This window comes from Symphodus melops, assembly GCF_947650265.1.
Source record: "Symphodus melops genome assembly, chromosome: 2".
Taxonomy (NCBI): Eukaryota; Metazoa; Chordata; class Actinopteri; order Labriformes; family Labridae; genus Symphodus; species Symphodus melops.
In genome coordinates, this window is record NC_136692.1 from 2,078,626 (window position 1) to 2,091,331 (window position 12,706).

The 12,706-nt window shown below is 48.5% G+C and overlaps 1 pseudogene across 1 annotated transcript in view; it reads right to left on the reverse strand.

Moving 5' to 3' along the window:
• Window positions 1-9,528: 9,528 nt before the first annotated feature.
• Window positions 9,529-12,706, reverse strand: part of LOC306819982 (alpha-1,6-mannosylglycoprotein 6-beta-N-acetylglucosaminyltransferase B-like) — a 75,923-nt pseudogene continuing 72,745 nt past the window's right edge. The window contains exons 9-11 of the transcript XR_013781756.1: window positions 12,022-12,135; window positions 11,435-11,718; window positions 9,529-10,657 (exon numbers count right to left, since the gene is read on the reverse strand). The product of XR_013781756.1 is annotated as an alpha-1,6-mannosylglycoprotein 6-beta-N-acetylglucosaminyltransferase B-like (transcript). The remainder of the gene's footprint in view (window positions 10,658-11,434; window positions 11,719-12,021; window positions 12,136-12,706) is intronic.

The following is a 12,706-nucleotide window of genomic DNA, read 5'->3' on the forward strand; positions in this document are numbered from 1 at the left end:
GTAAAGTTTGAGAAAGTTGGTGATGCAGTCAGTGAAGACGGAGTAAAACAAGAACTAGTATTCAGTCCACGCTTGAAGGAACTTTTTCAGGATTTGAAAATAAAGCAAAAACACTGCTGCAGGAAAAGTTCGGAAAGTAAAGAGTTAGAAAAGTAAAGTGGAATACGAGGAGCTGTGTGCAGCGTGAAAAGACAAGCGTGGGATTTCGTCTGTGCTCGTACGTCCAGGGGGAGCCAAAGTCCTCCGGCGTGTGAAACACAAGGAGACGGAGTTGAGCGTGTCAAAGACTGCGTCGTCACTCGGAAAACTTTGAGCAGAGGAAAAAAAAGGTGCACTTTGGGATTATAGCCAGAGCTCTGGAAAAAAAAAAAAAAAAGATCAGCTGGGTGCATATGAAGGGAATCGTGCTCCGGCTGGTTTCCTTGTGTGGCAGCAGCAGCTCTGCAGACTTGTGATTATTTCCCCGTCTCGGTGAAACAAACCTCCAGGGACAGCAAAGGGCCCGGAGCGCGGCGTGGAGAATGTGGAGGATAATGTGATAGAAAACCAAGCGTCTCAGGTGGTTGGCTTTGTCTCTTAAGGGAGTAACGCCGCTCCAATATTGTTTTTCCCCTGAATCCAGAGCGTGCAGACGGAAGCGAGCGCTCCCTGAATCCGTCAAATTAACGCGCAGGCGGAGAAAACGTCGCCGTCGTCCTGCCTTTCAACAAGCTGTGAAGATTTTCCAGAAACTCCTTTAAGACGGGGAAATCTCCAGTTTTGAGCTCGGAACGTCGCGCTGACTCCACATCTGACACACTGACAGGTTGAGGGTTCGATCCCCAGCTCCTGTCCGATGTGCAGCTGGGGAAGACGCTCCTGCTGATTGGTCAGAGGAGCATGAATGGGATTAGTCACTTCTTGAAGCCGGCTGCAAACATGTTAATCTCTGATATTTTGAATGGGTGTGTATGTGACTTCCTGTGCTCCTGCACGCTGCCTCTAGTGGTCACTCGGGAAACTGCAGGATTTTTTGCACTTCTGCATCAGCTACAAATCTCAACACGGGAGAATGCAGCGAGTAAAAATACAGCTGACAGGAGAGCGTGGTGAGAAAGCATAACAAGTTTACATTTTATTTATTTTATTATTATTATTTTTTTTTCATATACTTTATTAATCCCGCGAGGGGAAATTCGGTTTTCACTGTTCACTTGTTGGGGTTCGGTGCCTTGCTCAGGGGCACCTCGGCAGTGCTCAGGAAGTGGACTGGCACCTCTCCAGCTACCAGACCAGTTTCCGGACTTGGTCCGTGCCGGGACTTGAACCGGCGACCCTCCGGTTCCCAACCCAAGTCCCTGCAGACTGAGCTACTGCCGCCCACATTTCTTGTACATACGTGCAGTTAGCATGAAGCTGGGGGAAACAGGAAGTGGCGCTCATAGAGCATGATCACGTGTGAAGCGTCTGCAGCTCGTGGTCACATCGTGCAGATTTACATTCACTTGCAGTCACTTGTGATGAAGAACATGTAAATTGCGGAGGAGCAGCTCCCGCTCTTTGTATCAGCGCGGAGCGAGTCCGCCTGGAATACACCGCGCACGCCAACAGCCCGAGGCTTTAACACGCCACGTCGCTAATTAAATACGTGTGCAAATATCAACTACAATAACTTTTCATTAATGTTTGTTTGTATCCATTAAAAAAAACACACACTTCTGATGCAGGGTCACCTCAGCAGGATGAAACGTGGCAGCTTTGACTAAACGAATGTGCTGAGTCGCCGCGGGGCAGGATTTTAGTCCTGAAAGAGAACGCAGCAAAATTAATCAGTAAAAATGTCGCCCTGATTGCAAACGGTTTCTTTCCAGCAGAGACGCTCCGATGAATTATTTATTTTTACATGAGATTGTTGGAGAATATTTGACCTTTGACCTCGACAGAGAGGGATTGAAGACATCCAGTCTTCACCACCCCGGGAGTCCAGAGGTGGTGAAGACTAGGGATGATGATGTCATCAGAAGCTGATTGGATGATTGATTTCAAGGGACGCTCTGCATGTCGCAGCCTGATGCGAGGCTGCGTTTCTATTGGCTGATATTGTTTACCTTTATTTGCCTTGTAAATTAGACCCAGGACAACAAACTCCCCACCGAGACTAAATAAAGCATCTGCTTAGTGTGTGTGTGTGTGTGTGTGTGTGTGTGTGTGTGTGCGTGTGTGTGTGCGTTTTGTTTCCTGTCAGTAACATCACATACATAATCCACAATTTCTCTTCCCATGATGCCTTGGGGCTGATCAAAGCTCTTTTCTGCTCTGGAAGAATTCCCGAAGTTCACACATGATTTACACACACACACACACACACACACACACACACACACACTGGGCTATATTTAAACCCGTGTCTATTTATCGAGCGGTGCACACATTGAAACACGCTGCAGTGTTTCGTAGCCCGGAGGTCATGAGGTCGCTCGAGCTGTCGGCTCGTCAGTCGGCGATGTTCCCCACACGCCCGTGTGTTTAATAAACGTTTCCTGCTGCAGCACGAGAGACCGACTTAAAATGTCCGAGCTGTGATCCTGAGGGACGAAACTATGTTTGTGTTTGTGCGTTATAAGAACAGTGAAGAGAGAAAGAGAGAGAGAGAGAGAGAGACAGATAGAGAGAGAGAGAGGGGGAGAGAGAGAGAGGGGGAGAGAGAGAGAGAGAGCGAGAGAGAGAGAGAGAGAGAGAGAGCGAAGGAGAGAGAGAGAGAGAGAGAGGGAGAGAGAGAGAGCGCGGGCGAGAGAGAGTGAGGGCGAGAGAGAGGGAGAGAGAGAGAGGGAGAGAGAGAAAGGGAGAGAGAGAGAGAGCGAGAGAGAGAGAGAAAGTGGGGAATGATTCATTGTCAACGAGCCGCAGGTCTAAATCGACCTCGAGGACGCCCGTCTCAGAACTTACCACTCGGCCAAGTGGCGCCAAAAAATGAAGCTTTTTTAAAAGACGTTTCAAGAGCACCACTGACAGACGTCTTCTCCACGCCGTTACTGCGACCAGAAGGAAAACGCCTCTCCTCAACCTTCCCGCCGTCACTGCCGAAGTGAGCGGCAAGATGAGGATTTTTCCGTGGTCTTTGATCTCTTCTCTGTCTCGCCCTGACTTGGTCTTGGTCTCTGTCTCGGAGCACTCTGGTCTCGGGTCTTGGTCTTGTTCCCGGGTCTTGGTCTCTGTCTTGGAGCACTCTGGTCCCGGGTCTTGGTTCTTGGTCTCGGTCAGTGTGGTCCTCAGACGGGTCAGGAGAGTCTGAACCCGCCGGTCAAATTATCCGGACGTGATGACACTTAAGTCCTCCAGATTCAGTTTTTTTTTTTTTGCCACGTCTCCATGGCAACCGCCTCTGTCATTGCTGATTGGCTGTTTGTCTCTTTGTTTCTTGGGGAGGGGTTGGATGATTGTTAAACCCCCCCCTCAGGTTCTCAGCCCTCCTGTTGAGCTTCCTTCGCTGAGGGAAGCTGAAGGCCGCCGTCTTTCATCATTATTCTCTCTCTTCTTGTCTTTTTTTTCTTTTTCTCTGGAAGAAATCACTTCCTGCTTCAAACGAGAGGAAAGAGACGATTAGCAAACGGTTCGTCCCCGATCCCTCGCTGGTGACTGAGGTGACCTTGTGATTTATTCTGAGCTGTATTTGTTTTGATGCTCGTCAACCTCAGAGGGCAAATTAAACCAGAGTCCGGCCTCCCCTCTTTTCCCCGACTGCGTTGAAACTAATTGTTTTAATGGTGCGTTTGTTGCTTTTAGCCGAAGAGGGAAAACGCTCTTAGCCTGACGCTCCTTCACTGTGCGTCCCTCAGCCAATGACAGCGCGCGGCTCAGTCTCAGAGCGGATCCAATTCAAACTGGTGAATAATGCAAACGTGGACATATAAATATAATCTGCTTTCTGTTCACAGGCAGGTTAGCTCGTGCTAGCTTGCTGAATTATCGGCTTTTCTATCAGAATAAATAAAGTTAGTTGTTCCCCCTGCAGGAACAGACGGCGACGTTGTGCCGACCTTCGGGTCAAAGCGAGGGGCATCACAGAGCGCTGCGTCTTTAATGCTGAAACAACTCGAAGGCCACAAAGTCAAGAAAACGAAATGTTCTTTGACCCCACATTCACCGTTTTCAGACCGCAGAATTTTTCAGATTTCTCGGCGTTAGAACCGCACGGCTCACGACAGGAACTATAAACTATTTTAGGTCCTAGAACCCGGCTTCGAGGAACTCCTCTGTTTGAATACAGCTCTCTGTGCTGCTGCTCCCTGGGGGGGGGGGGGGGGGGGGTCTCTCCTTTGCTCACCTGTCATCAATCCGCTGCTCTGCTTGAGACGGCTTTTTTTATTTACACTCAACTTTATTTATTCATGCTTATTCAGGCTGGAGTCGACGCTCAGGAGGAGTCAGCCAATTACCCATGCATTATTGACGAGGACGCAGTCGGCCTCTCGTGGAGCCCGTCTCTTCTTCTCCTCTCCTTCCTGCTTAAAATTCTCCAACGACTTTTTCATGTCCTTCTTTTTTCTTACCTTTAAACTTGAGCTCTCTCTCCATCCTGTCCTCCGTCTTTCTTCCTCCCTGTAAGCATTTTAATGATGACGAGGAGCCTTATCATCTAATTTGATATTAGAACAGAATAAATGCCTAATGCACGCTGCTTCAGTGGTTAGGAGGTTGCTGGTTTGAATCCCCGTCTGACAGGAGCCTCTCTGTGTGCAGTTCTGACCTGCTGACCATAAATTGCTGAGTGTGGTTGGTGGTCTGTTTCTGTATGTGAGCTCTGTGATTGGCTGGAGAACCCGCCTCTCATCCAATGACAGCTGGGATGGGCTCCAGCCTCCACAGGTAACAGGGCGGACGCTCTTTGATATGTGCAGGGACAGAGGACGGCTCAGATGCATCGCTCCGAGAGTCAGCGGAGAGAATTCAAAGATGGAAAGAAGAAACATTCACGATGCAAAATGAACATTTTCTAAAATATAAAATCAGTAACTTTTTAACGGTTTATAAGTCTGTCTTATTATTACGACACATTCAGAGTGGTTTTGCACATGCACAGGTTAGTCTCTATGAGAACCTTTAACTGGACACGTCTCCCAGTATAGACGCCCCGTCACAGGATCCAGTTCTGTGGTCGACATGTGACGCCAAACACCAAACTATAGACACGTTAGCAAACAGCTGTTTGACTCCGCTCATCGTGCTGCTGCTGTCAGCCTCGGGCATACACACATTCATAGGAATGAATAAATGCACGCATACATACATTAGTGCATTCATACATACATACATACATGCATGCATGTATACATCAGTGCTTGAATGTATGCATCCATAAAAATGCACATTAGCATTTAATCACTTCAGCGCCTGCAGGTTTGAACCGTGCTGATCCTCAGTATTGGCACATTAGAAGAGACTTCTTTCCAGCGAGAGAGAGAGAGAGAGAGAGAGAGAGAGAGAGAGAGAGAGAGAGAGAGAGACAGAGAGAGAGAGAGAGAGAGAGATCTGAGAGAAACAGGAAACACTCCACCTTGATGTGAAAAGCCCAGCGGGGATCTGACCACATGACTAAAGGAGCGGGATGCACCCTCCTCCTCCTCCTCCTCCTCCTCCTCCTCCTCCTCCTCCTCCTCTTCAGTGTCGACAGCTTCATGAAAGAGATCCGCCAGGAAACATGAGAAAGTGCTACAAAGAGACGAGTGTTTGTCTCCACATCTGTCGGCACTCACAAACACACACACACACACACACACACACACACACACACACACACACACACACACAGAACAGCATGCATGTCTCCTGCACAAACGGCGCTCAAACAAAGAAGTGGGTCGCTAAACGGCGTCCTCCTGGACAGCTCCTGACCCGTCTCACCCTCTGAGAATCACCCGCAGTCAGCAGGATGGACTCAGGCCGCGTTTGGTTGCCATGGTTACATCTTCTTCATTCTGCTTTTTTTTTTTTTGGCAGATCAGCAAACCCTCTTCGTGCATGCACCGCCCCCCTGCTGTATCGGGCTGCGTGCAAACTACAGAACGATGTCACTGATGTGAGCTGAACGCTTCCTGTCAGGTTGACGCTCGTTATCGTTTTTACCGGATCAATGACGGGTCTGGATCGGTGCTTCTAATTCTAATTCCTTCACAGCTGACGGAGCAAATAGGACTGATAACAAGCTCGTACTTCAGAGACACACTCGCCCACACACAGGCGGGACGTCCAACAGGACGGAGACGTGACGCAACGACCTCACAAGCAGAAACACTTCAGTAATCCTGAGATCGGTAAGAGCAGATTAAACACCCTGAAATATAGAAATGTGGAAAATAGAATAAATGCAGAATTCAAGCTCAGGGAAATGAACATGTGAAGAATATTTACAAGTATACATGTGCAGTGTGGAGCCCATACACACACACACACACACACACACACACACACACACACACACACACACACACACACACACACACACACACACACACACACACACACACACACACAAACACAGCGTTTACTTGCAAGCTGAAAATCAAGCTCAAGACCCCCCAATGACTGCTCACACACACACACACACACTCATGCACACACACTCATGCATACACACACACAAACACACTCATGCACACACACTCATGCACACACACTCATGCACACACACACACACTCATGCATACACACACACACACACACACACACACACACTCATGCACACACACTCATGCACACACACTCATGCACACACACACACACTCATGCATACACACACACACACACACACTCATGCATACACACACACACACACACACTCATGCACACACACACACACACACACACACACACACACACACACACTCATGCATACACACACACACACACACACTCATGCACACACACACACACACACACACACACACACACACACACACACACTCATGCATACACACACAAACACACTCATGCATGCATACACACACACACACACTCATGCACACACACACACACACACACAAACACACACTCATGCACACACACTCATGCACACACACACACTCACGCATACACACACAAACACACTCATGCATGTATACACACACACACACACACACACACACACACACACACACTGTTTGATGAAAGTCCTTCAGTAACAGGTGAGTCAGCTCCCTCTGCAGAAACAAACCGAAGCAGCGTCTTGTAGCATCATGATTCATCTCCTGCTCTCGTTACGAGCCTCACAAAGAAAACACCGTTTGCTGTCATCGCAGCGGAACCTCGATCCAAACAATAACGGCGGAAATTAAAGACGTGCACGGGCGAGGAGGCGCTCCTCTGTGTCGGAGAACAAAAAGCTGAATCACAATGATTGTTGGCTGAGCGTCTCCGGCTGTCGTAAACACGAGGCGAGCGAGCGAGCGGACGTGTTCAGAGAGGGAGGCTTGATTAGACGGATCAGACCCCACCAGCACGCCGCTCGTAACTGCTTGTTAACGACCTTGAAGAAAGGCGCTGATTTTTTTTAAAGAATATATCATTTAATTAAAGTGTCTCAGTAAAGGTTGTCTCTTGAAGACTGCTTCAATAAGGAGACACGCTCTGCTGATGACTCTTCTTGTGTTTCAGCCGTGACGGCACAATAACAAGTCTGAAGCTGCCGTCGACGGTCTTTGAGTCTTTTTCCCTCCGCGGAGGAGAAACATGAAGGCTGAGCTGTTTGGATGGAGCTGATATTCAAAATACAGAGCGGAGACTCTCCCTGCTGGAGCTGTAGCCTGGAGGCTTCTGGAAAGTATTTAGACTCATGCTGTGCGATATATCTGCACACACACACACACACACACACACACACACACATGCACACACACACACGCGCATGCACACACACACGCATGCATGCACGGTGTCCTTCAGTTTAAAGTCAGGAGGTTCTTTGATGGGTCCTTTAAAAAAAAAAAAAAGAGGAAATGCAGCTGTGACTAAGAACTTCCTGTCTGGAGTTTAAAGGTCACGCTGAGGTCAGATGACGACGTTTAGAGAAGATCACATCTAACTCACGTAATCACAACAGATTTGTGTCTTCGTCCACTTAAAAAATATTTTTCCTGTTCTCTTTAAAAAATTTGTTTAAAAAATCCATCAATTATTTGAGCTGTTTTCAGCCGTTTTCATCATTTTGTTTGTTGATGTTTCCAGTCTTTGTAGTGATGCTAAGCTAGCTCGCTACATTTTTTTAAAACAAGCAATCCGATAAACGAGTGACGGCTACGCTCTGAGCAACAAAAGGTGTGAACTTTAACCTTTCAGTGACCAGACGGAACAGTCAGGTCTTTGTACTGCAGCGCCGCTGTGGTCCTCAGGGTGGGAGGGGTGGGGGGTTCGAGTCCCACCCTGCCGTCCCGTCTCTGCGTGACCGTCTGATTCTTTTCTCATCAATAAATCTTTAAACTACACAAATCAAAATCACACGTCGTGCCCACGGAGTTCGAGCCTTTCTATTGGCTGCAGCTCACGCCGACGTGCTCAAACGGCGAGGAGGCACGCGGTGTGTTTTTATGATGGCTGTGCGTGTTGAACCGAGGACACGTTGAGTATTCATTAGTGTGCGAGCTGCCTCGGGTGTTAACTTGAAATCACCCTGAGCCCGTTAATGCGCTCACATTTCTTTCCCGTCCTGCTCGGGCAGGTCACTGAGGATTTCATGAATCTGCTTTGGCTTTCACACCTGTGATTTATTATTCATCGAATTCAGCTTCAGCCACACGGGGAGCGACACACACACACACACACACACACACACACACACAGTCATCACGCCGTGGTTAATCAGAGAGCTGCACGTGGCCTTCATCTGAGCTCGGCAAATAAAAATCATCTCAACTTACTGAAACGACTCGTTTGACTCCTGCGTGCAAAGAACGCCGAGTCGGGGACGTTTTCAGATTGCTCACCCTGAAGGAGCTGTGTGTGTTTGTGCAGCAGGGAACGAACGCCGACGAAACGAACTGGACAGGAAGTGGTTAAATCCCCGAGTCGTGAGGCGGCGGTCCTGATGGCGGCAGCCTCTGCTTCACGCCCCTTCTTCTTCTTCTCTCTGTTCAGCTGTCCGATCCAGTAAAAGGCAAAAATGACCCAAAAACACATTTAGACTAAATAACAGGAAGTCCAGCTGGGGCCGAGCCTCGAACGCCTCGGGAGCGTTTCCGTGTTTAAACACGTTGTGACGACACACACACACACACACACACACACACACTCAGCACTGCAGGCTTTAAATCTAAAAAAAAAAAAAAAGCTTCAAGCGGCGAGCAGAGCGGAGAGGACTAACTGCACGTTCATCGTCTGAGATCAGATCTTTCTCCTCGTCGTGAAGCGAACACAAAAAAAGCACATGAACACATCGGATTCATTCAGATTTTTTATTTTTATTTCATGGTTTTTGTTTTTCATCATAAAGCCCAGAGGACTCTTCAAAAAATCCAGTGGAGAGTTCTGAAAGCTTATTTATTGAAAAATAATCTTGTACCCTTTTTCTGTGTCCTCTGTCCTCCCTCCCTCCCTCACCTTTTTTTTTTTTTTTGGCGACCAGAGATGATTGCATTGACCGATGTTGCCTCCGACTCGGGGTTCGGTCTGATAAATGACTCTGTCCATCACTGGAGGAGGGGACGACGAGCGCGGGAGAGATAACCTGGTTGTCCATCATCCTTTGTCCGAGTGCAGAGAGGAGATTGGATATTGACCCGAGCTGCAGATATTTGAAGACTCTGTCATGGAGTGACAGAATAATCCTGCTTCCTCGTGTGCACGACGTTTCAAACTAAAGCTCCTCAGAGCACGACGCGTTTCCTGTAAAACTTCAAATTAAAGCGCAGCCGTTCGTTTTAAGTTACTATTACATTCTCTTTAGATTTCCTCCTTCGGATCGACACTGAAGGGTTTTCTAAGGATCCGACTCGGTCCTGCACGCCGTCTCAGGAGACCTGCAAGATGACGGCGAGGAACGTTTCTGTCGTTCACGTTGTAATGATCACGATAAAAAGGAGTCTGCATGTTGTGTTTTATTTTGAAAATCTTGTCCGGATGGATCTATTCTGTCCAGCTTGACACGTGCGCGTGTGTGTGTGTGTGTGTGTGTGTGTGTGTGTGTGTGTGGCGAGCTCTGACCTCCTCTGTTTGTGACACGTCACGATAAACCACGGAGTGTGTGGAGTTAAACCGGTGATTATTTCTCGCTGTTTTCAAACGGCGTCAGCTTTGATTTGGAGTTTTTTTTTTTTTTTTTTTTTTTGAAGGTGGTTGTGAATGTTGGCGTGGCGAGCGCTTCCCCTCCGTGTGCAGGACGTTACAGTCTGACAGCTGTCTCAACATTCAGCGACTTCCCCTCCGCCGCTACAACTCATGCACGTCTGTTTCCTGTCACCCCCCCCTCCCCCTCCCCCCCCCCTCCTGTGACTATAGACAGTCTCTGCACAGCGCCACCTGGCCGCGGCGGAAGTCTCTACAAGGGCACAGACGTCTGTATTTGGGGGAGTGTCCGGCGCAGCTGAAGAGGAGGGGATCCCGCTGCAGGCCGCACTCCCGCCGCACCACCGAGAAGGCCGGGAGGATGTGGTTGACCTCCGAGTCGACCACCTCGCACTGCACCTCCAACCTGAGCGGAGACACAAACGGAGGAGGAGAAGACGAGGTCGGTATTCAGGTAAAAACAGGAAGGAGGACGTCCTCGGGTGGCTTTTCAGAAAAGTGATGAAATGACACAAGCTGGAAAATCTACAGGATTGTAGCGAGACGTCGGCCATTTAAAAAGAGAGTAAAGACATTTAGAGGAGACGCCGCGAGAAAAGGCAGGTACGAGAAGACGTCACAAAAAGCTGCAGAGAGTCGGGAGCTCCTTCACTTTTTTCTCTTTCGTTTTCTAGATTTTTGTGTGTCGGCGTTTATTCCCAGGAAGGAGGAATCTTTTTTTTTTTTTTTTTTTTAAAGCCACACAGCCGGTGTGAGTCCACGTGGTCGCACCTTCATCCCCATCTCAGGACGTAAACAGGACGTTACATCAAGCGGCCCGTACACTCAGACTTTAACCGTCATCACAAAGATGGCGGCTTCCAATCCGACTTTACCCCCCCAAAAAATGGATTACACCTTTTTTTATTTATCGTCGTCATGGAAACAGCGGATGACACACCAAAGACCGCTGGCTGCACGAGGAAGCGGCCGTACATGAGCGTATCGGTTTCACCCGCTCGTCTTCTCTACGGATAGCGACGAGGAGGAGCTGAAAGAATCACTCCCATGATTCCCCCGCCAGCCTCATTGTATTGATTGGGAGCCCCCTGGTGGCTAAATCTAAACACTGCACCTATTAACAGATGTACCTACAGATCAGTACGTGTGTAAGGCTGTACGAAGCAGCCGCTGTGTGACTCACGCTCTGAGCGCCTCCTTGTTGTTGACGAAGCGGAAGTGGGCGGGCTCACAGATGAAACCGGCGGAGTTGCACGCTTCCACGCAGGACTGGCCCTCCTGGGACACGAGCAGCCTGAGCGAGCTGAGCGGAGGCCAGGCGGCGGGCGCCGTCACGTTGGACGCCCAGCTGGCGGCTGTGGCGTTGGGCAGAGACACAAACAGAGGTCCTGCCGTCCTGCCGCCTCCAGCAGAGCCCGGGCCGGAGAGGTTGGCAGGGAGGAAGGGAGGCTCGGGGGCGCAGAAGTCCTGCAGGGGACAAATATGTCGAGTCATGATTGGAGGATAAACTGAATGACTGAATGAGCTGTTTTTATTCTACATGTTTGCATTTTGACGTTTTCAGATTCATGAGAAAAATTACCAATAAATTAATCTTGAATAACGTCCGTTGGCAGAAAGAAAAAAATTAAATAAATAAATTATAGATTTACATTTTTACATCGGGTAAAAAAATAAAAATTAAAAAAATAAATAAATGAAAAAAATGTGTTGAAAATCCGTCGCCGTGGTATCAGAGTAGACATCAATCATATGAGTGTTTCTCCTCACCTGATGCTGAATGTAGGCGTGCACCCTCTCCAGCATCCCCTCACAGGTGTACTCATAAGGCAGATACGGCTCGACCTGCAACACACACACACACACACACACACACACAGTCGTCTGTTATTGTTTCCATATTTCCACCTTTGATGCCGTCGTCTCATTGTTCACACTAATTGCTGAACATTGTCTCCTCTCTGTGTTAATTGCAGCTGATGAATGTTTTCTAATCACTGTTTGGAAACTCATTAGAGGTTTATTTGCATACGAATAGATCTCCTCCCCTCCCCCGCACGCCGGGATGTGGTTTCACAAACTAAAGCAGACTTTTAATTGGCTTAATTAGAGATAGAAAATGTACATTTGTTCAGAACACACCGACACCAATCTGATAACTGGAAGGTTTGGACGAAGTGAGAGAGTCGAGGCTGCTCGCTCGACTTCAGAGAAGTTTTTAATAAATCAGACTCGACATATCTCCACCACTCTGCAGAACACCTGCCTTTGTAAACGACACGCCAGACACTTCGTTGCATTTCCGATCTGAAATCAAAGCGGCCGAGCGTGACATCAGACCTGGCCCCGTTTCTCTACGTGTGCGGGGAGGACGCCGTTTGAAAAGTTAGACACGTCTGATCAAAGCTGCAGCAGGCGGTCAACACAGGGCCATGACCTTTGACCTTTAGAGAGG